We start from the raw sequence: 25,679 nt of genomic DNA, 5'->3' as shown, positions 1-25,679 counted from the left end.
GACACTGGGGGGCGGCGCCTGTGTGCACCAGGGTTGCGTTATCAATAAAGTTTCCCTCCTCAGGATTTTTGGATTAAGCAGTTTCTGCCTCGGTTACCGAACCTGCTTGAATACATTGTTACTGTTAAAAATGCACTTCCAATAAAGTGAGTATTGGAAAAATTTATTTTGCTGCTGAATGTAACTACTAAAGTAACTTGTAATCTAACGTAGTTACTTTTAAAATCAAGTAATCAGTAACGTAACTAAGTTACTTTTAAAAGGAGTAACCAGTAATCAGATTACTTTTTCACTAACTAAGCCATCACTGTTTATCACGATTGCATCTAATAAATAAATAAAATGTGACAGAATTGTCCTTATTTCATATAGTACATGTCTTTGCAGAAATTAGGTAGAAAAATAGGGTTGGTTCTACATTTGAAGTTCATTAATGTGAAATACACAATATTGCCAAAAGTATTCGCTTTTACACCTTCCTTGACTCACATATGAGCTTAAGTGACATCCCATTCTTAATCCATAGGGTTCAATATGACATTGGTCCACCCTTTTCAGCTAGAACAGGTTCAACTCTTCTGGGAAGGCTGTCTACATTCTTCCAGAAGCGCATCAGTCTCCACTATAATTAATCCCAAATGTGTTTTATCGGGTTGAGGTGCAGGCCAGTCAAGGTCATCCACACAAAATTCTGCCATCCTTGTCTTTATGGACCTTGCTTTGTGCACTGGTGCACAGGCATGTTGGAAGAGGAAGGGGCCAGCTCCAAGCTGTTCCCACTTGGTATGATTTAGATGCAACTGCTCAAACATGGAAACCCATTCCATGAAGCTCTCTGTTTTTGAGATAATCTGAAGGTCAAATGAAGTTTGGATATCTATAGTGATTAACTCAGCAGAAAGTTGCCGACCTCTTCACACTATGCACTTCAGTGAACTCATCGTCATGTTCAAGGAACCAGTCTGAGATGATTCACACTTTATGACATGGCATGTTATCCTGCTGGAAGTAGCTATCAGAAGATGGGTAGGCTGTAGCCATTAAGGGATGGACATGGTCAGCAACAATGCTTTGGTAAGCTGTGGCATTAACACAATGCACAATTGGTACTAATGGGCTCCTCCTTGAACTGCCACCTTACTGTGGTGGAGGGGTTTGCGTGCTTGAATGATCCTGGGGGCTATGTTGCCTGGGGCATTGTGTCCCCTGGTAGGGTCTCCCATGGCAAACAGGTCCTAGGTGACAAGCCAGACTAAGAGCAGTTCACGAAGACCCCCTATGAACAACATCAATAAAAGATCAGTGACGTCGCCTGGTATGGCGCAGCTGGGGCCCCACCTTGGAGCCAGGCCCGGGGTTGGGGCTCGTAAGCGAGTGCCTGGTGGCCGGGCCTTTGCCCACCCCAAACTGGTGACGTGGGCTCAACCTCCTGTGGGTTCACCACTCGCAGAGGCTATCGTAGGGGACCGGTGCAGTGTGGATTAGGTGGCAGCCGAAGGCGGGGACCTCGGCGGCCTGATCCTTGGACAGGGCAGCTAGCTGTTGGGACATGGAATGTCACCACACTAGGGGGAAAAGAGCCCGAGCTTGTGCGGGAGGCTGAGCGGTACCGGCTAGAGATAGTTGGGCTTACCTCTACGCGCAGCATGGGCTCTGGAACCCAGCTCCTTGAGAGGGGCTGGACTCTTCATTTCTCTGGAGTTGCTCATGGTGAACGGCGGCGGGCTGGTGTGGGCGTTCTCATAGCTCCCCAGCTTAGTCGTTATGTGTTGGAGTTTACCCCGGTGAACGAGAGGGTTGCCTGTCTTCGCCTTAGGGTTGGGAGCAGGGCTCTGGCCATTGTTTGTGCCTATGGACCAAATAGCAGCACAGAGAATTCAGCCTTCTTGGAGTCTCTGGGAGGGGTACTGAGAAGTGCTCCAACAGGGGACTCCATTGTTCTACTGGGGGACTTCAACGCTCACGTGGGCAATGACAGTGACACCTGGAGGGGCGTGATTGGGAGGAACGCCAGGTTTGCTTCATGGAAAATTTATTTTTAGGAACGTAAAGTGTTAGCAGAGCGGAGCTCGGAGCGGTCGTTTTCTGCATGGTCCTAGCGCTAGATTCGTCGCTATTTAAATATTTATTTTTAACCGTTAAAACTGCAGAGGACCAAAACCGGCTTTTGAAAAAGTCCCCCCCCCCCCCAATTACGTCCGTGAGGTTAAATGTACTAAATGTTGGTTTACATTTAAAATATCATGTTTAGCTGAATAAAAATATTATCAACCCCTTTTAATGTACAGTATGTAGGCTTACAAATTCATGTTTAACTGAATAAACCGTTGAACACGAGTAGCCTACATTTTATTGAGCATTGAGATTGAGATTTTTTTTCTTCAAAGTAGAACAGCTTTCTCAAGCAGTCATTGATGCAGGAGAATGAGCCCCTGGTCTAATGCACCCTCTGTATTAAGAAACCCTATCTCAGTCATTACTTGGGTAGCACGCATATGAGCCATTTTAATATAGATTAATCTAGATTAATTTAAAGATTTCAGTGAGATTAATCACTATATAATATGGCCAGGTGTAGGAGGGAATCACACAAACCAGACCGCTCTAAAATTAATGTGGGGCTTTTATTTCCCGACTGATCCCAAAAGGAAACAGCATTAACTTTGTTTGATTTGGATACTTAAATTAACAAAAATGTAGGTACCATGCTAAACCAGCAGGTGGCAGTACCACTGGCAACACATGGAACAAGCTTGCTTTGACGGAAGTAAGGGTGTGTCTACAGTTCAGGTGTTTAAATACCCTGGACAGCCATTCATCTCTCTCTCTCTGGTTTGACTGACACCGAGGTTAGACCTATGGCTCCGCCATTTCTCTCTCTCCGGTTTTGTTTGAGAGCACGCGAACTTTGCTACGACTAACAGCAAACAGCTGAAAGTCGTATTACTTAATTAACTAGCCCGAGTTACGGTGTAATCTAACGAGCAACCGATCAACGTTACCGCAGAAACAGATTCACCGAACGACTTCAATCAAGCTTGTTAACGCGGCCACACGGACTGAAACAAAGGCGATCAATTCCCTGTAGTTAAACCGTGAACGAGACTCTCATTCATGGACTTCATATCCAGAAGGACGTTTCCCAGCACACCTGGACGACATCGCTTTATCAACGAGGAACCTGCGGTGGAAATTCCCTCCTAATTCAGGGAGGATGACGACACTACCCCAAATCCTCAACACGTGAGACTCTAACCGCTGGGCATAGTTTAAAAAAGGGCAAAGTTATTTGAACTGTAGAGTTAACCAAGCTTTCTGTTAATACATTCTGAATGTGTTTAACTTTATTTTCATAATCTTCATCAAGATTTGTATATACAAAGCTCTCTTTGCTGTGCATGCCACCATCTTTTATTTATCTGATTAATGGACAACTTGTAGTCTTCCCCATTCTCAGACACACCACATTAATTTTTAGTTATTAAGCCAGCTCCATTACTCTTTGTTCTGACCACGTTGGAATAAACCAGCTGAGCTCATTAACACAGTCGCACTGCTCTACTGTTTAAAGTCGGCGCCATTTTAGTTGCTTTTTTCTCTATTCACGCTATTTTCCATGACAACGCTGGGCAGGGCCATCTTGGTTGACTTTGTGTTGGAACTTCCGGTGCTACGGATACGCTGATACCGATTACAAGCAAAACGACAAAAACACAAAATGACTAGCATAATATGTTCAGTTAGAGCAGAGGTGGCCAACCCGTCAGAGACCAAGAGCCACAAGAGGGGGGATGGCGAGTGTAAATTATTAGCGGGGGGGATGTAAAATGGACACAAATTAAGTATTAAGTAAAAAAACAAGCACAAACTTCGACATAAACATAAGTCGTGATATGCTTCAGGACTTTGTCACGTTTGGAGCACACTACGAGCTCTGTTATGTACACAACTGTTGTTTTCTAGGTAAAAAGTGGATAAACTCCGTTATCAACACTCGTTACAACGCCACTGACCTGTGCTCACTTTTAGGAAGAAAATAACAGACAGTGTCAGTAGTTTTTAAACCTCCCTCAGTCATGTGCGGTGCCTTTGCTGATCCTCGTATGTGGTTTATTCCAAACGTGTGACAGAAGAACCGCGTCTCACCAACGAGACTCAAAGCACAATCACAATATCACAGATACTTCATACCGCTAGTCTCCAGTTTTCCACTACGCCGGTTTTAAAAGTATTAGCTACTCGCTGGGCTTGTAAACAAATCGCGCAGCACAAAGATGTAGCAGTGCTTGACCAACAGTGTTACGAACACAGCTCGAAAAGATCTGAGTGCATCCACCCAAACGTCCAAACGTCTGCTCTTATCATTTTGTGGAGGGGAAACCAACACCAGATCATCCATATCCCGAGAAATGGCTCGGTTATGAAGCTCCGATGAAGCAAACGCGTTGGGTGCTTGTGAGGCTATCAGATAAGTAACTATTTTATCAGTGGCCACATCTTTTCCTTGCATTCATTTTGTAATTTTAAGTAATTAAGTAAAGAAGTAAATAGACAAGAATGCCTATTTTATGAAAAAAATCATTAAAATGTAGTAGTGTACACTAATGCAAAAATAGCTGACCGGAAGTTCTAACACAAAGGCGGAAGAAACACACACTTGAAAGTGGGCGTGGCGAAATACGGTGAATAGGAGAACTGAGATTACAGCTCCGCCTCCTCACACACGCACAAGCGCGTGCACACATTACACTCCTCCCCTTTTTACACACACACTAAGTACCCAGTCTTCACTGTAAATATACTGATCCTTGTTGATGCCGTTTGTTTTAGAATAGTTGGTTTTAAATAAATGTATCATTTATTTTCACCAAATTGTCTGTGTTGATGTCATTCAAAAGTGGTTGTTGCCAAAACCTCCAAAGAATTCATAGTTAAATCCTTCAGATACCAAACCATTAATTACCCTTAGTTGATAACTAAATGTTATGGTTCTGGCATAATTAGAATATGAGACTGATTCTAAATTAATGAGACTGATTATTAATTAAGGTAAAACAAATTATATCTACTTTAAAAGATTAGTAGGTGAAACCCCTACATAACTGGTGCCCCTGCGTGAGGGAGATTTCTGGCTCAACCATATTTGTTTGATATCAACCATATTTTCATATCAAAGGCTTTCAAGCCATTAGAATAGGACCATCTCCAAATTCGCCAGAAGAGGGCGCCAGAGCGCTTCTTAAGTCTTCCTATAGAGGAAAGCTAATTCTTGGTAACTTTAGTTTGGTGATATCTTGTTCTAATTTGTTTACCATTTGGTTACTATTCACACTCATTGAGCAATCAACTGAAGATCAGTATATTTATTTAACTCATTTAATTTCTGATTACTTCAATAGTAACTCGGTTGCTTTAATTAGTGTGGCATCCCACTGATTTCCCCTGTACTGCAGAAGTATTGGGATAATTATTTAGCACAGTTATCAGACTTCACTGTCTTTGTATAACTTCACTATTGCAGTCTATGGTCCAGTGTTCTAGTGTTTAGTTACAGAGACCGTAATCACCTTTTGCACAATTCTTTTTACCCCAGTTTTCAATTTGGCTTGTCCACCTAGATATTACCCTTTTTACCTGCCCACGCTTGCCAGACACAAGGTCCTGGCACAATAGCTAAGCCAGATTGTACTGAAGCTGATTTGATTTTGTCCTTTTTTTGAACTAGTCTATAGGTGCACTTAGAGAGACTAACCATGGCTTTTCTAAAACAGAATACTTGTCCATCTCTGGTTGTTCAGCTCCTTCAGATGCTTGAACCAGGTAGAAAGGAAGTTGACAAACCTCTAAAGGACTCCTTTGAGGAGACCCCTAACGTTCCAGATGTAGTTTTTAAAATGTTCCTTCTATGTCAGCAGCAGGCTTGCTTAGAATTAGAGGCACTACGCAAGGAAAATAGACTACTCAAACAGGACACCGCTAAGCTCAGTTCTGAGGTTGAGAGCCTTCGCCACAACCTCCAACTGACCACTCATGCGCTGAATGACGTGCTCACCGTAAGTGAATGTCACACGGGCTTAACAGAAACTGCCCGCCTCCAAAGGGAGAGTGAGCTTGCCCGTGCGAGAGTGCAAGATTTCCTTGCAACTAGATCTGGCACCTCTAGACCTTCTTTATTAGTTACTGTAGAAAGCCAATATAGTCAGCACTCCACAGGCGATGATGCACCTGTTGTAGATCCTAAGGCCCCGGCTCCAGTCCCCATGAAGAGTCTTGGGTTAGATGTAACTAGCTCTTCCTCAGAGTATCCATATGATACTACTGACTTCAGCTTCTGAAGCTCAAAGTGAAGCCTCTGTGGAGAATCACCCTCCTAGAGCAGATGCCCCGTCTGCATCCTCTTGCTACGAGTCAGCAGAGCCCTCTTACTCATCCCTAGCTTCTGCCCCCTTACTCTCAAGTAACAAAAAGAGTAATACTAATCCTGCTATGTCTTTTGGTCCTCCTTATTCTCTGCATGATGTCCAGACCAGGGACATCCCGTCAGGTACAGCAGCTAGGAAGCCTTACTTAAATGCTGAGCATCATTCCATTGACCCACACACAGGCTGGGAGAGTGACCTACATGCTCCAGCTTCTTCCTCAAGGAGAAATGCAGGTATTTCTCAACTTGAGATGCACAAAGGCTCACTGTTGCCCCCTATGGACAGAAACCAGGAAGGTAGAAAGCATGCTGGTGACCATTATCCTCTGTGTGATGTCCAGACCAGGGACATCTCATTAGGTACCACAGTTGGGAAGCCTTGTATGAACGCTGAGCATCATTCCACTGACCCACGCACAGGCTGGCACAGTGACGTACATGCTCCAGCTATTTCCTCAAGAAGAAATGCAGAAATTTCCCAACTTGAGATGCACAAAGGCTCACTGTTGCCCCCTATAGACACAGAGCAGGACGGCAGAAGGCATGCTGATGTACACCACTGGCAGAACGTACAGACAAGGGACGTCTCACCAGGTAGAGCAGATAACAGTGCTTACCTAAACGCTGAGCATCATTCCACTGACCCACGCACAGGCTGGCACAGTCACGTACATGCTCTAGCTCCTCCCTCAAGGAGAAATACAGATATTTCTCAACTTGAGATGCATAAAGGCTCATCACTGCCACCTAGGCACAGAGAGACAGGAGGCAGAAGGCATCCTATTGACCATGAGTTACACCACTTGGATAGTGAAGGTCCACCTTCCTATTCTAATAGACATGTCCTTGAACATTTCCCTCGTTTAAAGCTGCTAGATCAGGGGTACTCAACTGGCGGACCGCGGTCCGGATCCGGACCCGAACGCAGTCCTGTCCGGACCCAATCTCATTCCTGATTAACTGGATACGGACCAAAACAAAACCGTAGCATTTATATCAGGGCTATTGAAAAAACACTCCGTCACGAGTGTTACGTTTGCCACCCCCGCTCAACAACTTACAATCGCCCCCCCCCCCCCCCCCCCCCCCCATCAACAACAAGCCTGCCTGGTTGACGCGGCGCGAGGGTCCGCGCGGCGAAAATGACGTAATCGCTGTGGCTCCCCGTGTGCGCGAGTGCCTCGCGCGCTGTCGGTTCGCGAGGTCGTGCACCTCTCGAATTTTGTAACTTCGCGCCGCGCTTCAGCGCAATGAACAAAGTCACGTTTTTCAGGGTTCATACCCCTTATAAGGTGGAATTCAAGCACTTGTACGCCACTTTCAAGGTCCATTTCAATATTTCCCAGCATGTTAAACATAATTAAGTTAAAAAAAACGCCCAATCTTCACGTCTTCACGTTCTCTCATGTTTCGTCCTGGAATTACAAGAGGCTCGTATTTGTTAACCTAATACAAGAGAACTATTCAGTCAGACAGATATTTGTTGTGAAACCAAGTAGTTACAATTTCAAGCATTTTAAAGTACTTTAACCTAAATTCCAGCACTTTTCAAACCTGAAACATATAGCAACATTAAAATTGGTCAGGTAAATGTTCATTCCCCTGTTTTGAGGGGTGTTTCTACCGCATATCGTTTCGGACAAAACGCCTATTGTTTCGGACAAAACGCTCGCGAAAGTATAAACGCCTCCACCGTTCGCCCACCGTTCGCGCACCGTCCCGTCCCCCCCCCGCTCAACAACTTACGTTCGCCACCCCCCGCCGCACCGGACCTCAGGTCACAGGTATCTGCCAAAACTGGACCGCGGACAAATTTAGTTGAGTACGCCTGTGCTAGATTCACTAGCCAAGGACATGGAGCCATTTGACCCAGCAAGTTCAAACTACCATGTTGAAGACTACCTCAAAGAAATTGAGTGTAGCCTCTCGGACTTGCCTTATGCAACAGAACGAGAGAAAGTGAAGCTAATTTGGAAAACCACCTCTAGGTCAGTTCACATGTTCATAGAGTTACAGCCGTTTTCCATTAGGGACAGTTACACTCAGCTTTGCAAAGCCCTCGCTGAGGAGTATTCCCCTTTCTTTGACGAAGCGTCAGCATTCATGTCGGCCATTAAAATTAAGCACAAACGTTCAGAGCATCCCAGAGATTACTTTAATCGCTTGAAACAAACATTTTTCCAGGGAAGAAATGGACCCGGTCTCACAGAAGACCGAACCTTCAAATCCCTATTTTTGCACAATCTCCACCCTTGCGTGAGAACCCATGTCTCACTTTTAGCACGCCAAGGTGACCTGTCGATGCGTGAGAACAGAAAGAACACGCAGACAGTTTGGGAGACTGTTGTGCAGCCCAGTATGCCTAGAGGAGACTCCAAAGAGCTCCAAGATCCTCCCTATGTTTTCCCTGTAGATTCAGACACTGTTCTTTCTGCAGGCCCCTCTCACTACTCTCGTCACAAGGATAGAGTCAAGAGGTGGAAAGAGAGGCCGAACCAGTGGAAGGGGGGACAGCCATAGATAAGGATCAGTTAGTGGACCTCCAGCCTGAGCCAGGAGGAGGTAGAACTGACTTTATACGAAGTTACATGTAAACATTCAGCCTGTAAACATGTAGCTATGTTTCCAGATCTCTAACCCTTTAAAGGGAGATGTTCCTGGCATCATCTCCGCTCACAGTTCTGTAATTTCAATGCAATAGGTTCTTTACTAAGGGGGGTTTACCCGGCGTTACCTCCTAACTTCTATTCTACATTTTACCCCTCACACAGATCTTATTCTCCCCTCTACCAGTATAGCAAGTGTGAGATACTTTAGCAACACTGTTTGGCAGCCCAGCTTTGTCTTAACAAGACTAGTGAAACCGTTTGCCATATTAAATGTGCACAGAATATAGGTAAGCACATCTGCTACCACGGTGGTGCAAACTTGGCAAATAATTCTGGCATAAATTGCATAACTATTCCTCAGAACCACTAGAGATGTTAGTTATTGTATGATGCCAGCTCCTGATGCTCAAGTGTACACTTAGCAATAGCGGCATTAGAAATGTATTTTGGTTGTTTTAAATACTTCCCTATCACAGGATAGAGGATGAGGCATTACACCTCAGTTGAACCCCCATTTACATTTTACTAGATCTCACAAGAAGCCACACTCTAACTGGACATTAACCCAAATGTCTTAGTTCAACGAGATCCTTCACTTTAAAACATTGTTAGGTTTGTTCCAGCCAACAGACTAACACCAACATGTGCTAACTCCACACCTTTCTCCATGCCTGATGTACTTCCTCTTTTCCATCAAAGGCATTTAACCCTGCATGTGACCTTGTTTTCCTTGTGTAAAGTCAAGTGCAATCTAAGCCATGCATTAGTATCCTTTCATTGTTTTTCTTGATTTGGTTAACCTTAGTTAGTTCGAGAACTGCCCAGTAGTGAACTTGTTGCCCAGATGTGTGTCTACAGCATCTCCCAGCCATCTCATGGATCATGCTATGGGCGGGATGGACAACTTGACTCATGGAATTGATCACCTCCCAGTGGATGCTACAGGGAACATGGACTGCATGGATAACCTTTTGTGCTCTTCAGGACTGACATCAGCCCCAGTCTGAAGACCAAGGGGGGAATGTAGGTACCATGCTAAATCAGCAGGTGGCAGTACCACTGCCAACACATGGAACAAGCTTGCTTTGACGGAAGTAAGGGTGTGTTTACAGTTCAGGTGTTTAAATACCCTGGACAGCCATTCATCTCTCTTTCTCTGGTTTGACTGACACCGAGGTTAGACCTATTAAAGAGAGGCTCTGCCATTTCTCTCTCTCCGGTTTTGTTTGAGAGCACGCGAACTTTGCTACGACTAAAAGCAAACAGCTGAAAGTCGTATTACTTAATTAACGAGCCCGAGTTACGGTGTAATCTAACGAGCAACCGATCAACGTTACCGCGGAAACAGATTCACCGAACAACTTCAATCAAGCTTGTTAACGCGGCCACACGGACTGAAACAAAGGCGATCAATTCCCTGTAGTTAAACCGTGAACGAGACTCTCATTCCTGGACTTCATATCCAGAAGGACGTTTCCCAGCACATCTGGATGACATTGCTTTATCAACGAGGAACCTGCGGTGGAAATTCCCTCCTAATTCAGGGAGGACAACGACACTACCCCAAATCCTCAACACGTGAGACTCTAACCGCTGGGCATAGTTTAAAAAAGGGCAAAGTTATTTGAACTGTAGAGTTAACCAAGCTTTCTGTTAATACATTCTGAATGTGTTTAACTTTATTTTCATAATCTTCATCAAGATTTGTATATACAAAGCTCTCTTTGCTGTGCATGCCACCATCTTTTATTTATCTGATTAATGGACAACTTGTAGTCTTCCCCATTCTCAGACACACCACATTAATTTTTAGTTATTAAGCCAGCTCCATTACTCTTTGTTCTGACCACGTTGGAATAAACCAGCTGAGCTCATTAACACAGTCGCGCTGCTCTACTGTTTAAAGTCGGTGCCATTTTAGTTGCTTTGTTCTCTATAGGAGAACTGAGATTACAGCTCCGCCTCCTCACAAGCGCGTGCACACATTACACTCCTCCCCTTTTTACACACACACACACACACACTAAGTACCCAGTCTTCACTGTAAATATACTGATCCTTGTTGATGCCGTTTGTTTTAGAATAGTTGGTTTTAAATAAATTTATCATTTATTTTCACCAAATTGTCTGTGTTGATGTCATTCAAAAGTGGTTGTTGCCAAAACCTCCAAAGAATTCATAGTTCAGATACCAAACCATTAATTACCCTTAGTTGATAACTAAATGTTATGGTTCTGGCATAATTAGAATATGAGACTGATTCTAAATTAATGAGACTGATTAATAATTAAGGTAAAACAAATTATATCTACTTTAAAGGATTAGTAGGTGAAACCCCAAAGAAAGACAACAGTAGTGGACTGTTCATTCAAAAAATTACAGACAGCCTCTTTAACGGAAGGACACACACTCCAGTGGACAGTCTTATCTCCCCTCTAAATCAAACAAAGATACATCTATATCAATAAAACTCATTTTTACATTGTTACCACATAAACATGACACAAACATTTAATAAAACTTTGTTGAAACACTTACGCCGACACACTACTTCACGTTTTACAGAGAGGCGGTTGGTGATACTTATCAACGTCTCTGTCCATTACAGTTAGGCTCTTGTGCTGGGTGACGTCATGCGTGCAATTATGCACGAGAAACTGGCCTATACTACCTCTCAACAGTGCCACCTACTGGATACTTAAAATAGCATGAGAGGCAAAGGAGAGAATGATGACCATTTCATATGGAAATAATAACTTTATTATTCACCTGGCTACATTCTCCCCTGCCTGAAGTCAACGTCCCGATGACTTCCTAAACATTAACTGTAGCATTTTGCTTTGACGTGTAAAGAACCGTTCCCGGTAACACCTAAAACAATGCCTCTGGGGTGAAAGACACAGCATTACATGCAGACATGGGTAAATTAAATGGGTTTCTGTTTTTGCCAGCATTTGTTCTGGCACTTCTGCGTGGTGGAGGTGTTGGCATAGGTGTGTTTATATCTGATTGTCCTACCCTCAGCCGGGGAGCAGGTACAGGTATCTCCACTGGTTCCTCTTCAGACAAACCTGGACTTTTCTCAACAGGTTGTGGTTGAAGAGGCATTTCTTCACTGGAGATGTCACAGAGTTCAACATCATGTGATTGCTCACTTCCCACATCACTTCTACTTTCATCTTCAAGTTGACTTTCAAGGTCCTTTAACATTTCACCAATGGGATCACGGACTTGATCCACCAACAGGAACTCAGGTTCTGACTCAATAGATTCAGCTTCTGATTCCAAATCTATTTCAGGCTCACAAACAGGAGCTGCTTGGGGGATGTGTCTTGGAGCTGGTATAGGACTTACACACAGGCGCAGATTGGATCTATGCACTCTCTTTATTGGTCCTCCATTCACAGGTACCACTGCATGTGTCGTTCCTTGTACATCCACAACTTTATACACTGTGGATGACCATGCATCTTGAATCTTATTTCTACCAATAGGGCGATGACGAAGATAGACATACTGGCATATTTCCACTGGTGGACAGTGCACTTTTGCATTCTGGTGAACCATTCTGTCAGCAGCTTTCTTTTCTGCAAATGCCTTGGCTCTCTCATGGGCATCTTGCAGACGTTCTCTGTGGGCTGTAAGCCAATCAGACCCTTCTACTTTTATTTGTTCTTTTCCTAATAGTGCATCAACTGGCAAGTGAGGTTCCACTCCAAACAACAAGTAATATGGGGAGTAGCCGGTGGAGGAGTGGGGTGTCACATTATAAGCATACACGAGTTCTGCAAGGTGCTTAGGCCAGCGTTGTTTTTTTTCAGGGGGCAATGTTCTCAAGAGGTCATGCAAGGTCCTGTTCAACCTCTCACACTGGGGGTTTCCTTGGGGGTGATGAGGTGTGGTGCGTGTTTTCTTTACTCCATACAGCCTACACAATTCTGCAATCACAGCACTTTCAAAATTTCTGCCTTGGTCTGAGTGCAAGCGCTCTGGCACCCCATACTTTAAGAACCACTCGTTTAATAGGACTTTAGCAGTTGTGTCTGCTCTCTGGTCTCTTGTAGGGAATGCTTGACTAAACTTAGTGAAAACATCTGTGACAACGAGTACATTTTCGCAACCATTACGGGCACGTTCAAGGGTGGTGTAGTCTACAGCTACAACCTTCAGTGGACGGGTAGCTAAGAACGGAGTTTGTGGTGCGTGAATTTTGGGCTGTGGCAATTTGGTTAAAACACATCTCTGGCACTTTTTAACCCACTGCTCCACATCCTCATGCATCCCTCCCCAAAAACATCTCTGTTTTAGTAGACCAAGCGTCCGTTCTATACCTTGATGTCCCATCTGATCATGTACACTGGAGAGCACCTTTTCTTTGAGACATGCAGGTAACAACAGCTGGTGACATTTTCCGAGGTGAGCATCTTCGATCTCACGGTACAGGAGTTCATCTTTTTCTTTGAGACGGGGCCACTGTTTTAGGAGGGAACGTACTGGTAGAGGCAAGGTTTGTCTTTCTTTGAAGGATGGCTTTCGTTTCCTGTTCCAAAACTTTTTCAACACCCTAAGTGTGGGGTCAGAGGCTTGGAAGTTCTGGAGCTCAATTTTTGTGTAACCAGGGAGTGTAGGTGTGTTTATATGTATTCCATTATCCGTGTCTTCACTGTCTGGGTTTGAGGCATTTAACTGCCTCACCTGAAATTGCTCAACACCTGCAGATACTAACTCAGGATGTAAGCCAGTGCCTACTCTAAGGCTGTCACATATGGCAACACAACCATCGAACTCTGCATCCTCTGAAAAAGGATCTGAGTCACTTAAAGCTGGATGTCTGGAAAGGGCATCAGCTGCCAAGTTACAGCGACCAGGCCTGTACTTAACATCAAAATTAAATAGAGCCAACTGTGCAACCCAACGCTGCTGGATAGCCCCTAACTTAGCAGTGGAGATGTGACAAAGTGGATTGTTGTCTGTCAGGATTGTGAACTTGGACCCGAGGAGATAACTCCTAAACTTCTCTGTAACTAACCATTTTAATGCAAGAAGTTCTAATTTCATACTACTATAGTTTTTGTCGTTCCTTTCAGCCCCTCTGAGTCTACGACTCGCATAAGCTATGACCCTTTTCTTCCCTCCCTGAATCTGGTACAGAACTGCACCTAACCCCAGGTTGCTAGCATCTGTCTCTACTACAAAAGGAAGCTTAAAGTCTGCATAGCCTAATATGGGCGCACTTGTTAACTTTTCTCTAAGGAGTTCAAAAGTCTGGGAACACTCTGGTGTCCAAGCGGACTGAAACAACTGGTTGGCTTTGGTTAGGCTGGTCTCTCTGAGGCAGGTATTGACCACATCATGGAGAGGTCCTGTAACCTGGGAAAACTTCTCAATAAACCTCCTGTAATAGCTACAGAAACCTAAAAAAGACCTGAGCTCTTTTACAATACTAGGAATGGGCCAATCCTTTACTGCATTTATTTTGTCTCGATCAGTGCCTATCCCCTCAGCTGATACTCTGTGACCCAAAAACTTGACGTCGGACTGGAGAAAGTGACATTTCTCAACTTTAACTTTGAGACCAGTGTTTTTTAGCCTTTTAAGAACTGTCTCCAGTCTCAGCAGGTGTTCCTCGAAGGTTTGGGAAAACACAAGGAGGTCATCGAGGTATACTAAAACTATCTGAAACACAAGGTCACTCATTGTTGCTTGCATTAGACGTTGAAAGGTGGCTGGTGCATTGCATAATCCAAAAGGCATCCGCAGGTATTCATATAGGCCAAAAGGAGTTGTGAAAGCCGTTTTGTGCCTATCTTTCTCATGGACTGCAACCTGGTGGTAGCCGCTTGCAAGGTCAATACTGGAGAAGAACTTCGCATTGCACAGAGCATCAAGACTTTCATCTATGCGTGGCAGTGGGAATGCATCACGTCTGGTCTTTGAGTTCAGCTTTCTGTAATCTACACATAGCCTTAGACTGCCATCAGGTTTTCGGACTAGGACAATTGGCGAAGCATAAGAGCTGGCACTCTCCTGAATCACACCCTTTCTTAATAGTTCTGATATGTGGTTTCTGACCTCTTTGTACTGATTTGGTGGGATACGTCTGTAGGGCTGGGAAACTGGGGTCTCATCCATTACAGGAATTTCATGTCTGACTTGGTCGGTGTAGCCTAGGTCTTCATCATTCACTGCAAAAACATCAGCATATTTTAACAACAGTGACTTTAACTCTTCTTGCTGCTCTGGAGTGCCCCCTAGATGTAGCCGATTAAACAGGGTCTGTTGGTCTCTGTTGGGACCTTTACTGCCCTTCTGATTGACAGTAACTTCCTCATGGTTAGCCGCTATGCGCTGGAACTGAACTTCATAAGGGTCACCTTCTAAGCACTGACAGGGAGTAAGAACACCTAGCCTGGCTTTAACTGGGAGCCAGACATCATCTTGTGAGAAGTTGATTACTTGGACTGGAAAATTGTGACTATTGGCAGATATTACAGTGGGCACAACAATCACTCCACCAGGCAGGTGGGTGTTGCCTGGTTCTAATGCCAGAGTGGAGGGGTTATTACAATGTCTCTTAGGGCCCCTAAGGTAAACTGTGGAGACTGATCGAGCAGGCAGGTGACATTTATCTTTTTGTGCCACACATGCCATGGCTGTCTTTGCTACCATTTCTGTTTCCTGTACATGCTGAAAGGCCTCTCTCATATATGAATCCAGCTCTCCTCCTAATGCTGCATCAAACTCTGCTAGTATCAGCTCTTTACATCGTTTAGCAATGTTCATTCCAATAATACCAGGTGGGGATGAATCAAGTTCTTTGTTGTCTATGGTGCTATCATCTTTTGTTATCAAAAATCCACATTCTGGGATGGTTATTCCCATGACTTCAATATCGAGTTCTACATAACTTAGGTAGAGCAATGGGAGCTTGGTAGCAGCTGTGATTTTAAGCATTTTAAGCAGCTGTGATTTTAAGCAGATACATTTAGATGTACAGTGCATGTCTTTGTCTTCTCCATGGAGGTGGTCTCTGAAAAAGCTTTCTGTTAAGGTACTCACATTGCTTCCTGAATCAAAAAGGCACTTCAGGGGGACATTGTCAATGTGTATGTCTACTATACTATTGAGCTCGCTCAACCTCTTCAATAAATTCATCTACAGAGTGAGCATCGTCACCCGGGTCACCACTAAATGACACAATCTGTTTCTCCCTAGGCACATACACAATGGATCTAGTTTGTACATCACCTAATGATGCAATGCTTGACATTACAGCGTCATGTTTTTTACTCAGTTCAATAATTTGTGACTGCAACTGTATTAGTTGATCACCACTATTACCACTCTCATATGGAGGTGTAGAAGAATCCACATCTGCTTGGCTGGTTCCAGGCATGGACATGCCCAGCCTTTCCTCGTTGTCTGACATTTTGTGAAGTCTCTTTTGGAGTCACACAGTCTCTGGAAGTCTCTAGATGTCTATTGGCCTTGTCCTGCAGCTCAGCTCGTCCTCACTCAACCCTTCGGGAAACTTTGCACCACTCACAACAGTCCTGATGGGACTCCTCTTCACCACTACTGTTGTCTTATATTACTAAAATTTTTTTAAATATTGTCCTGTCAAAAATGCCAATAAAAAAACAACAAATCAAACTGGAAACCCCACTCCTGGTACCAAAAAGGGCTGGTGGATGTGTGGCCAGGTGTAGGAGGGAATCACACAAACCAGACAGCTCTAAAATTAATGTGGGGCTTTTATTTCCCGACTGATCCCAAAAGGAAACAGCATTAACTTTGTTTGATTTGGATACTTAAATTAACAACTATAAAATTAACAAGTACTTCAGAAAAAAAAGAAAGACAACAGTAGTGGACTGTTCATTCGACACACACTCCAGTGGACAGTCTTATCTACCCTCTAAATCAAACAAAGATACATATATATCAATAAAACTCATTTTTACATTGTTACCACATAAACATGACACATAAACATTTAATAAAACTTTGTTGAAACACTTACGCCGACACACTACTTCACGTTTTACAGAGAGGCGGTTGGTGATACTTATCAACGTCTCTGTCCGTTACAGTTTGTTAGGCTCTTGTGCTGGGTGACGTCATACGTGCAATTATGCGCGAGAAACTGGCCTAAGTCCAGAGTGGTCCAAAGTGTACCATTGTGGGGTCATATAATTGATCAGTAATTTAATATATTACATTTTATGAAAAATGCAAACATTGGCCAGTATTGTAGGGGAATATTCAAAGGTTCCAAGGAGGCTGATAGTTTTGACCTTAACTATATGTTTCACACTTGCAACTCAGTTCTGCCTTATATTCTACAACATTTTTGTTTATGTAGTGCTGCGTGATGAGAAAATTTGTTTTATTGATGTAGTGCTGCATAATGAGACATTGCCAAAAATGTTTTGAAGTTCCTGTTTATCAACACATCCAGTGGCATCATGGGCATATATTTCTGTAGACAAGTATACAATCACAGTACTGTGGAAATATCTAGTACTGCGGGTTCTAACTGCACAACATTTTTGAGGTTACATGCTTGCATACAAACCCTCTCAGTTTCTTCTCTGGAATTACCATCTGGCCCCAACCCACTTTTCTTTAGAAAATGCATGCAGTAGCATGTCTGAGTCATAGCACAAGTATATCTGAATCAGATCAAACTACTACAGATCAAAGTGTTTATGTACAAGAGAAGCAGAAACAGATAGTAAGACAGAAGGAGTGCTTAGTTGTGTGTGTATCTGAGCAGAGTGGAGCAACAGAAAATTCTGCTGTTCAGTCAAAGTGCTCTGTATTAATGCCGCTCCAACTCCACTCCAGGTTTTCCGTTTTCCTGGTTTTTGCTCAGAGCATTTTGCAATCCCTCCATTCCAGCTCCACTCATGCCAGAAAAGAATGCTTTTTTAAAATATTGTGGAGTTCGTATTCGCATGAATAAATAAACATCATATAAGAAGTCGGTGGTGGTTTATTAGGTTGCGTTCAACACCATCAGCTATACAACAATGACAACGGTAATCTTGCGTGTACCACACGCTTCACATCACATGACACTTCACATGACACTTCGGCATTAACAACGTTAACGGCCCACCACTAATCAAAAGTAAAGGAAGAAGTTGAACAAATAATAAATAACAACCATGAGATATAAGATAGTTAACATAGCTTATTACATCGAATTTGGCATTTGCTCTCCTTTGTTCTTCTTTTGGTCTACGCTACCGTCAGTACCACACGTGCCCGTTTGCTCAGCTAGTTGCTCGCTGTGTGCGGGGGGCTTTAGGTCGTGTTTACTGAACTGTAGGGAAACCAGTAGCAGGCTGCAAAAATTATTTTTATGTTATTTTAACAAACAATGAAGGGTCACATTTGTCTAGACAGTTAACTATGTTATGTTTTGGAATCCTAAGTGGTAGTGATAACCTCACTGTATCCTCACCGTAAGTTTTAATTAGATTAGGTACTTTTTAAATTTAATAATTATTTAATAATTTAATAATAATTATTATATATATTATTAATAATTATTATCTAATTTTTGATAATTTTCATGGACTCTGTGAACCCAGAGACCTCCGAGCTTGATAAAATGTTCTGTGGGCTGTTGTCATGTGTTGCACTGGAGCGGTCTCGGGTCGACAGAAAACAGGCTCCTTAGTCCAGGCACTGCTGTCACTACTGTATTATCATAGATGTACAGATATACTGTATGTCTCTGGCAATACACCAATCAGTTATTTGGCTGCATATCTAGACACACAAACTTATATGTGAGAAGTTCTGCTGGTGTGTTTACAAGAAAGGGTAGGAAATGCAAAGTGAGGTAAGGTAAAGTAAGGTGAAGGTAATTTGTGCAAGGCACAAATAATATAAGTTAAAAAAATATAAATGAAAAAAAGGTAATAAATCAATGTTTTTAATATAAAAAATATATAAAAATGGTTTAAAGTTTTAACATAATATCAAAATCAACATCAACAACAGATGGTTGGGGGGATCAGTACATAGAAAAATTGTGATAATAAAACTGGTAGGAAACCTGTAAGTAGCAAAGCTAACCGTTGGAGCCTTATCAAAAAGCAACAGGAACAGGAACATTATTGTATTTCTATCTAACATGGGTAACATTTTTGTCATAAAGTTCTTCGGTTTTAATAAACTTCCTAGAATGGTGTTACAACAAATTCAGAAAACTCTCACAAGTTCACCAAACTGCCGGGTATGCCTCGTAAATATGTCAGGTATCTGGGTGTTTGTTTTAGCACATTTAACTGGCCAAAAATACCTCACATGGGAGGAACCATCTGTAGTTTCTTTGGAAGTGTCACTTGGTCTAATAAATATTGGTAGCATTCACTAAAAACAATGACACCACTCACTAAAAGGAAATTGACTATTATACAGTTATGTGAAGGTCGGTAAATGAGAAACAACAATTGCTTGTGTGGTTTTTGTTGTTACACTACAGAAAATAAGATATGGTATGATCAAATTAACTTGATGGGCTAGGGAGGATTGCACCAATATCATGGTATCTTCAATGACATACCTGAATGTTACTTGACTAGTATGTCACTGTATTTAATGTCAGTGGGCTGTGTGGCCAAGTGTACCATGACAGGTGTATATGGCTTAAAGGTTTTGTCACAATTTAGATTGTTAAGGGAGAGTAGCAGGGTAAAATGTCAAATATTACTGTGACATGTATAGCCTTTACATCAAGGTTTAAAAGTGTTGGGTCTGTCAGGGGGCTCCACACATGTGTCTGAAGCTGCACTGATTTCAGTTTTTAATACATGACAGGGTATTTAGACAAGGCTGTGTTTCGGACTGGTTCTCACTGACTCCAGTACGAGAGGTAGGTTAACGAGTTTTGGACAAAGCAGATGGGGTGTGTTTACACTTTGTGCAACGTGCAATCATTATGCACACGTGTCAAAACATGAAATGCCTTAAGTAAAACTTAAGCAAAGCAAACCTTCTCAGTTGTTGCACATGATTGTGAGTGACCGGCAGACAAGGCACAGGGTCTGGTTCAGGTAGGGTGCAAAGAAGTAGTGGTGTTTATTTAATCCTCATGTAGAGGCAAGAAAACTATTTACAGGAACAAACTAAGACATACAAAAAAACAAAAATGTGATAGTTCTCACAAGACTCAAATCAATTGTCAGTTCAATCATCAAGATACTTGAATGAATATAGCACCTTTCCAAATTCCCAAGGCGCTTTACAATTTAACACAGGTACAATTCACAGACAACCAATCACACACACACCGGTGAGAAGCGGCAGCCAATTGCGCACAGCGTACTCTCAACCGGGATCCACAGCCCCCTGGGGGACTGAATGGGGTGCAGGAAGGGGGGAGAGGACAGACCCTAGTGGCAGAGCACCATCCACCACTGGACATACAAGCACGCACACACAGACAGACAGACACTACTTTTTATTGAACATAGAGACACAGACACACACTCAGGGAGAATTTTTTTTTGTTGACTGCCAATTTACCTAACCTCCATGTTTTTGGACTGTGGGAGGAAACCCACACAAACACAGGGAGAACATGGAAACTCCACTCAGATAGGGACTTGAACCCAAGACCCCAGTGCTGAGAGGCAAACGTGCTAACCACCAAGCCACCGTGTTACTTGCTATTTTCAGCATTGCCTGCTCTGCCACCAGAGAAAAACCTCTCCAAACAATTCCCATCAGGCCTTTTATAGTCCTACCCCAGAGTGTTGTGATGTCACTTCCTGTATTTTTTATTTTTTTGGCGGGAAATCCAACCAATAAAAGCTCTCTACAGAACACATTCTGTTTCTCAACAAGACAACATGGCTGCCTTCCTCTGCATACAATCACTGGTAAGTATTTTCTTTAGTTTTCTTTAAAATTCCCACATTTCATTACAGACATTTTATAACTTTTGCTTTTTCTGTGCAGGTTCTCTCTTGGTAAGCTGATAAATGTTACTCAATAAAAAGTTAATTAAATCATATGTGTATTCATTTGGTTATCAACTTAAATGCAACCAATGTCCATACTTGTGTTGTGTGCATCGTGGTGGAGGGCAGCTCCATCACAATGATGTATTATCAAATCCTGATTGGATTCCAGTGCTCACACTGGGAACAAAACAAACATCCCACACTCTCTCCCTCACATGGTCATACACACACGCACACCCACACACCTGACACACATACAGTCAGCCCCATAAGCATACAAATGTCACTAGTGAGAAAGTAGATGTTAAGTTTATACATACATTTAAGTATGCATTTTTGTTATCACAGAAAATCAGTGTCAGAATATTATCACCAATTTATACTTCAGAAAAGCTTTATTTGTTTAGAGATTTGTATACAGAATGTGAGTTTATGGGTAATTGTAGTTCACTGGTACTAGTAGAGGAGCTGATATGCACACATATCTGCCGTGTGCCATCCTGGCCAGGAACACACCTAGGTATACATACATTTCTGCCAATCATCGTACTGAGTCCCTACTGTCCCTACTTGAATAAATGAAATGTTGCATTTTTGCCAATAAAATCTTATAAATGGGACAATGCCTCTAAATGAACATGTTAATGATCTCCCATATCAGGTAAGTATGATTGCACATTATACCAACATGCTCAGATTTGCAAATGCAGAGCTTATATGTACAAAGGCCCTAACATCTATTGAAAAGTGCTCTAAACTAAACAGATATCAAAATAATGTGTGTCCATGTGTGTATGTGAGATTATACATGCAAATGTGTGGATGCAGGGAAGGTGTATTTTAATAAAGAAGCAGAAATATTTGGCTTTGTTGAATTTCTTTTCTTTTTATCATCTTTGCTCTGAAGGGCCACGAACATTGTACATTATAGTGAGTACCCGACTATTATGATTCATTCCATCTATGACGAAGGATAGAGGATACTGAAAGGTTTCTGTATGTCCCACAAAGCCCCGAGTACTAGCACTGTTCATTGACACCCTTTGCACAATTCATCCACCTGGACAAAAGCCCAACTCACCTATAAACAAGTCAGGGCATCCCACCCTCCTGCATCATCTGAAATGATAAAAGACAGCTCTCTCACAGTGGCTTTAATTCAGGACAGATCTTCTGTTGAGATGTCTGGGGCACAAGTCAAAAATTGTGTTAATGTATAGGTTTAATTTTGGAATAGACGTTTAATGTTAGTACAAAACACCTACTTTTTTGACAGTTATCAGACAGTTAAGAATAGCCTGACACACAATTAGCACTACATGGCTAAATACTAGTAGACAACAAAATAACTGATATTACTATTTACAGTATTTTACAATTAGCTCATTTTTGTTCAACATTGATGTTCAATGTTACTGAATTTTGCGATCAAGCCTGTGAACTCTTACAAACTCTGAATACAAGATGGCTGAAACAAATAAACATTGGTCATGTACTGCATATGTCACGGTAGGCCGGTCCCGGGGTTCAGGGGAGACACCCTCAACCCACCGCTCCACCTCTCGCATACTTCCTCGTTCACAGTCACCTGCCTACTGACACTAAATGTACTGACACCTCCTCTGCCACGCCCGTTCTTCATTTACTCTCTCGCTTAAAACACATGCAGGTCCTGTCATTCAGTGCTGTGTAGAGAGCCAGCGTCAGAGAGCCAGTGATAGAGAGCCAGGGTCAGCACGAATGAGACTGCCCAGAGTTTCCCTTTTGTGTGCCATTTTGTGACAGTGTGATACTGAAATTGTTGCACTGTCTACTGCCTTTTTGTTTCTTACCATGTGTGAGCTGCTTTATTTCACGCTTTATTACAAGCCGCATTTTCCTGCTATAAGTAGCCATCAGAAGATGGGTTTGCTGTGGTCATAAAGGGATGGACATGGTCAGCAACAATACTCAGGTAGGCTGTGGCGTTGACACAATGCTCAGTTGGTACTAATGGACCAAAAGTGTGCTAGAAAAATATCCCCTACACTATCGCACCACTACCACCAGCCTGAACCGTTCATATAAGGCAGGATGGATCCATCCTTTAGTGTTGTTGACGCCAAATTCTGACCCTACCATCCAAATGTCACAGCAGAAATCAAGACCCTTCAAGCCAGGCAATGGTTTTCCAAACTTCTATAGTCCATTTTGTGAGCCTGTGTGAATTGTACCCTCAGTTTCCTGTTTTTAGCTGACAGGAGTGGCATCGGGTGTGGTTTCCTGCTGCTGTAGCCCATCCGCCTTAAGGTTCGATGTGTTGTCTGTTTCTTAGATGCTCTTCTGCATGCCTCGGTTGTAACGACTGGATAACGACTGAGTTACTTTTGCCGTTCTATCAGCTCAAACCAGTCTGGCCATTCTCCTCTGATCTCTGGCATCAACAAGGCATTTCTGCCTACAGAACTGCCGCTCACTGAATATTTTCACACATACATAAAATTGCTTATCTTTATTTACTTATTTATTTACAAATTGTGATCATTTAATTTTTTCATTGTATTTGTAGCCATTCCCCCCTCAGCATAGCAATGATCTAAAAAAGAAGAGAACACCCCTACTGGCATGGACAAACATACACACACACATGCTACACCCACACACACCCACATATACTTTGGTTGGGGTGGGGGCGGATTTAAATTAGGAAACGTTGACGGATGTGGATGAACTTGTCTTTCAAAGCAGAGAAGAGCAGAGTGAATATTATTTGATCTGTTTTCCAGTGGAGATGCACAGAAAGTGTGTATAGGTGTGTAATTTAATGCAACAATGTGTTCTATCTTGCAAATATTCAATTTCAGATTTAACAAGTGTGGTTTGGCCAAGAGTTTTTATTCTGCTGTGATTCAAAATAAATAATTCAAAAAACATTTTTCATCCAGATAAACGTGGACTGGGACTTTCTCCATGAAGACTGGTAGATTAAACCCAGTAAAGGTAATGCTGTTTGTTTTTTATTGCAATTATAGATTAGTATGGCAGTGAATATGGCATTCAGTAAAAGAATATGGTGAGGTGCACAGTGGACTCATTCGGTCATTCTCTAGATACAGTGTATATTAATATAGCTGTATTTATATATTGAGAATTATGTCACACTTCAAATTGAATAAATGGGATATTTTATAGGTACATAAAATATTTTATTGGCACTACACGAGAATAAAATAAAACATAGCTCTTTAGTTTTGGTTTGGATGTTTGTGTTTTCTTTGTGGTTTGAGCATAGAAGTCAGAAGTTCTTTTATTTGCTACAAACTTTGTTTGAGTGCTACTTTACAAATTTACCACAAATAACAAAATAAGACATTTAAAATTCAAATATATAGCACTTAAAATAATTAGCATTTAAATATACTGCACAAAAAACATTTTAAAACTGTATACATAATTTGTTCACATAAATGTCACTCTAAAATATCATCACATTTGTATATAAAATTGTTCGAGATAAATATTGCTCTAAAATGTGACATTAAAGTTAATAGTTTATATACAAATGTTCATGAGATAAATACACACAAATTTCAGTTATATTTGAGTATACCTACCATTAGATAGATTATATAAGTGATCAGGAAAAAGAAAAAGATTAAAGCTAGTGAAAGGCTCAAATCATTGCACCACAGTGACATCTGGTGGCCAACCAGAAGTCAATCCAGCAACATCTGTTTCATAAACATTGAGAGAAGTATGATTTCATGATAGTGAAATGAAACTTCTGCAAGTGGGCCTGACATTATTTTATTCATCACATCAGAGCAGCTTCCTCAGATCCATACTGAAGTGCTGGAAAACATTTGAAATGCTTTGTAACAGTGTGACATAATTAATAATGAGTCACATAATAGTCACATGCTTGTCATTTTTGATACAGACTTCCACATTGCCTCAATGTCTCAAAACACTAAGACCTATTAAGTGTGCAGCTGTTCCCAGGACTGCATTCTGACTGCATATCATAGCTCCATTCCCAGGAATGTGATAGAACTGTTTCTATCTAGAAGGATTATAATTCAGTTTTGGCTCAAGATGAGAAGAATAATGTATATACATGTGTAGATGTGTGAGTATCACAAAATGGTCCAAGATGCTTCAGTACAGAGATGGAGATTAAGTGGGTGGTGAGCTGAAGAAATGCATTTCTCTCCGACAGGACTGATCTAATTGAATGTGGATAGAAAACCCTCACTGAAGACTTATAGACGGAATGAATATTCTAATATTTTAAGTTTTATTACTAAAATGGAATTTAACTTCAGTAGTATATAGTGTGTGTGTGAGTGGACATCCTGCTGTGTAGACCTCAGAGGAGATACATACTGTATGTAAAATAAAATTTTAATAATAAGTCATAACAAGAAGAGGCTGCACTTGGAGGCTGCACTTGGAGGCTGCACTTGGAGGCTGCACTTGGAGGCTGCACTTGCTCCATTTATCCAGAGTCCAAAATAAATTATAACAAAGAGGGTGAGGTAACAAAGATGGGAATGGGTCTAAGATGGGAATGTGAGCAAATGGAGGGAATTATGTCAAAATTAGTCAAAACAGTGCAGTCATGGCCTGGTGGTTAGGGAACTGGTCTTGTGACTGGAGGGTCGTGGGTTTGATTCCCAAACCTGA

At 42.1% G+C, this 25,679-nt stretch overlaps 2 protein-coding genes across 6 annotated transcripts in view; one reads left to right on the top strand and one right to left on the bottom strand.

The window, feature by feature from the left end:
* Nucleotides 1-66: 66 nt before the first annotated feature.
* LOC143527889 (globoside alpha-1,3-N-acetylgalactosaminyltransferase 1-like) overlaps nt 67-25,679 on the bottom strand; it is a 204,937-nt gene continuing 179,324 nt past the window's right edge. Inside the window, exon 9 of the transcript XR_013134302.1 lies at nt 67-102. The gene's annotated coding sequence lies outside the window, so the exon portion shown is untranslated. The remainder of the gene's footprint in view (nt 103-25,679) is intronic.
* LOC143527885 (NACHT, LRR and PYD domains-containing protein 12-like) overlaps nt 23,684-25,679 on the top strand; it is a 45,418-nt gene continuing 43,422 nt past the window's right edge. For all 5 annotated transcript variants that reach the window (XM_077023243.1, XM_077023245.1, XM_077023241.1 and 2 more), the window contains exons 1-2: nt 23,684-23,805; nt 23,939-23,993. The gene's annotated coding sequence lies outside the window, so the exon portion shown is untranslated. The remainder of the gene's footprint in view (nt 23,806-23,938; nt 23,994-25,679) is intronic.

Source organism: Brachyhypopomus gauderio, chromosome 12 (genome assembly GCF_052324685.1).
Source record: "Brachyhypopomus gauderio isolate BG-103 chromosome 12, BGAUD_0.2, whole genome shotgun sequence".
In the NCBI taxonomy this organism is placed as follows: domain Eukaryota; kingdom Metazoa; phylum Chordata; class Actinopteri; order Gymnotiformes; family Hypopomidae; genus Brachyhypopomus; species Brachyhypopomus gauderio.
Note: the sequence above shows the minus strand (reverse complement) of the source record. Positions and strands in the feature narration are given on the sequence as shown.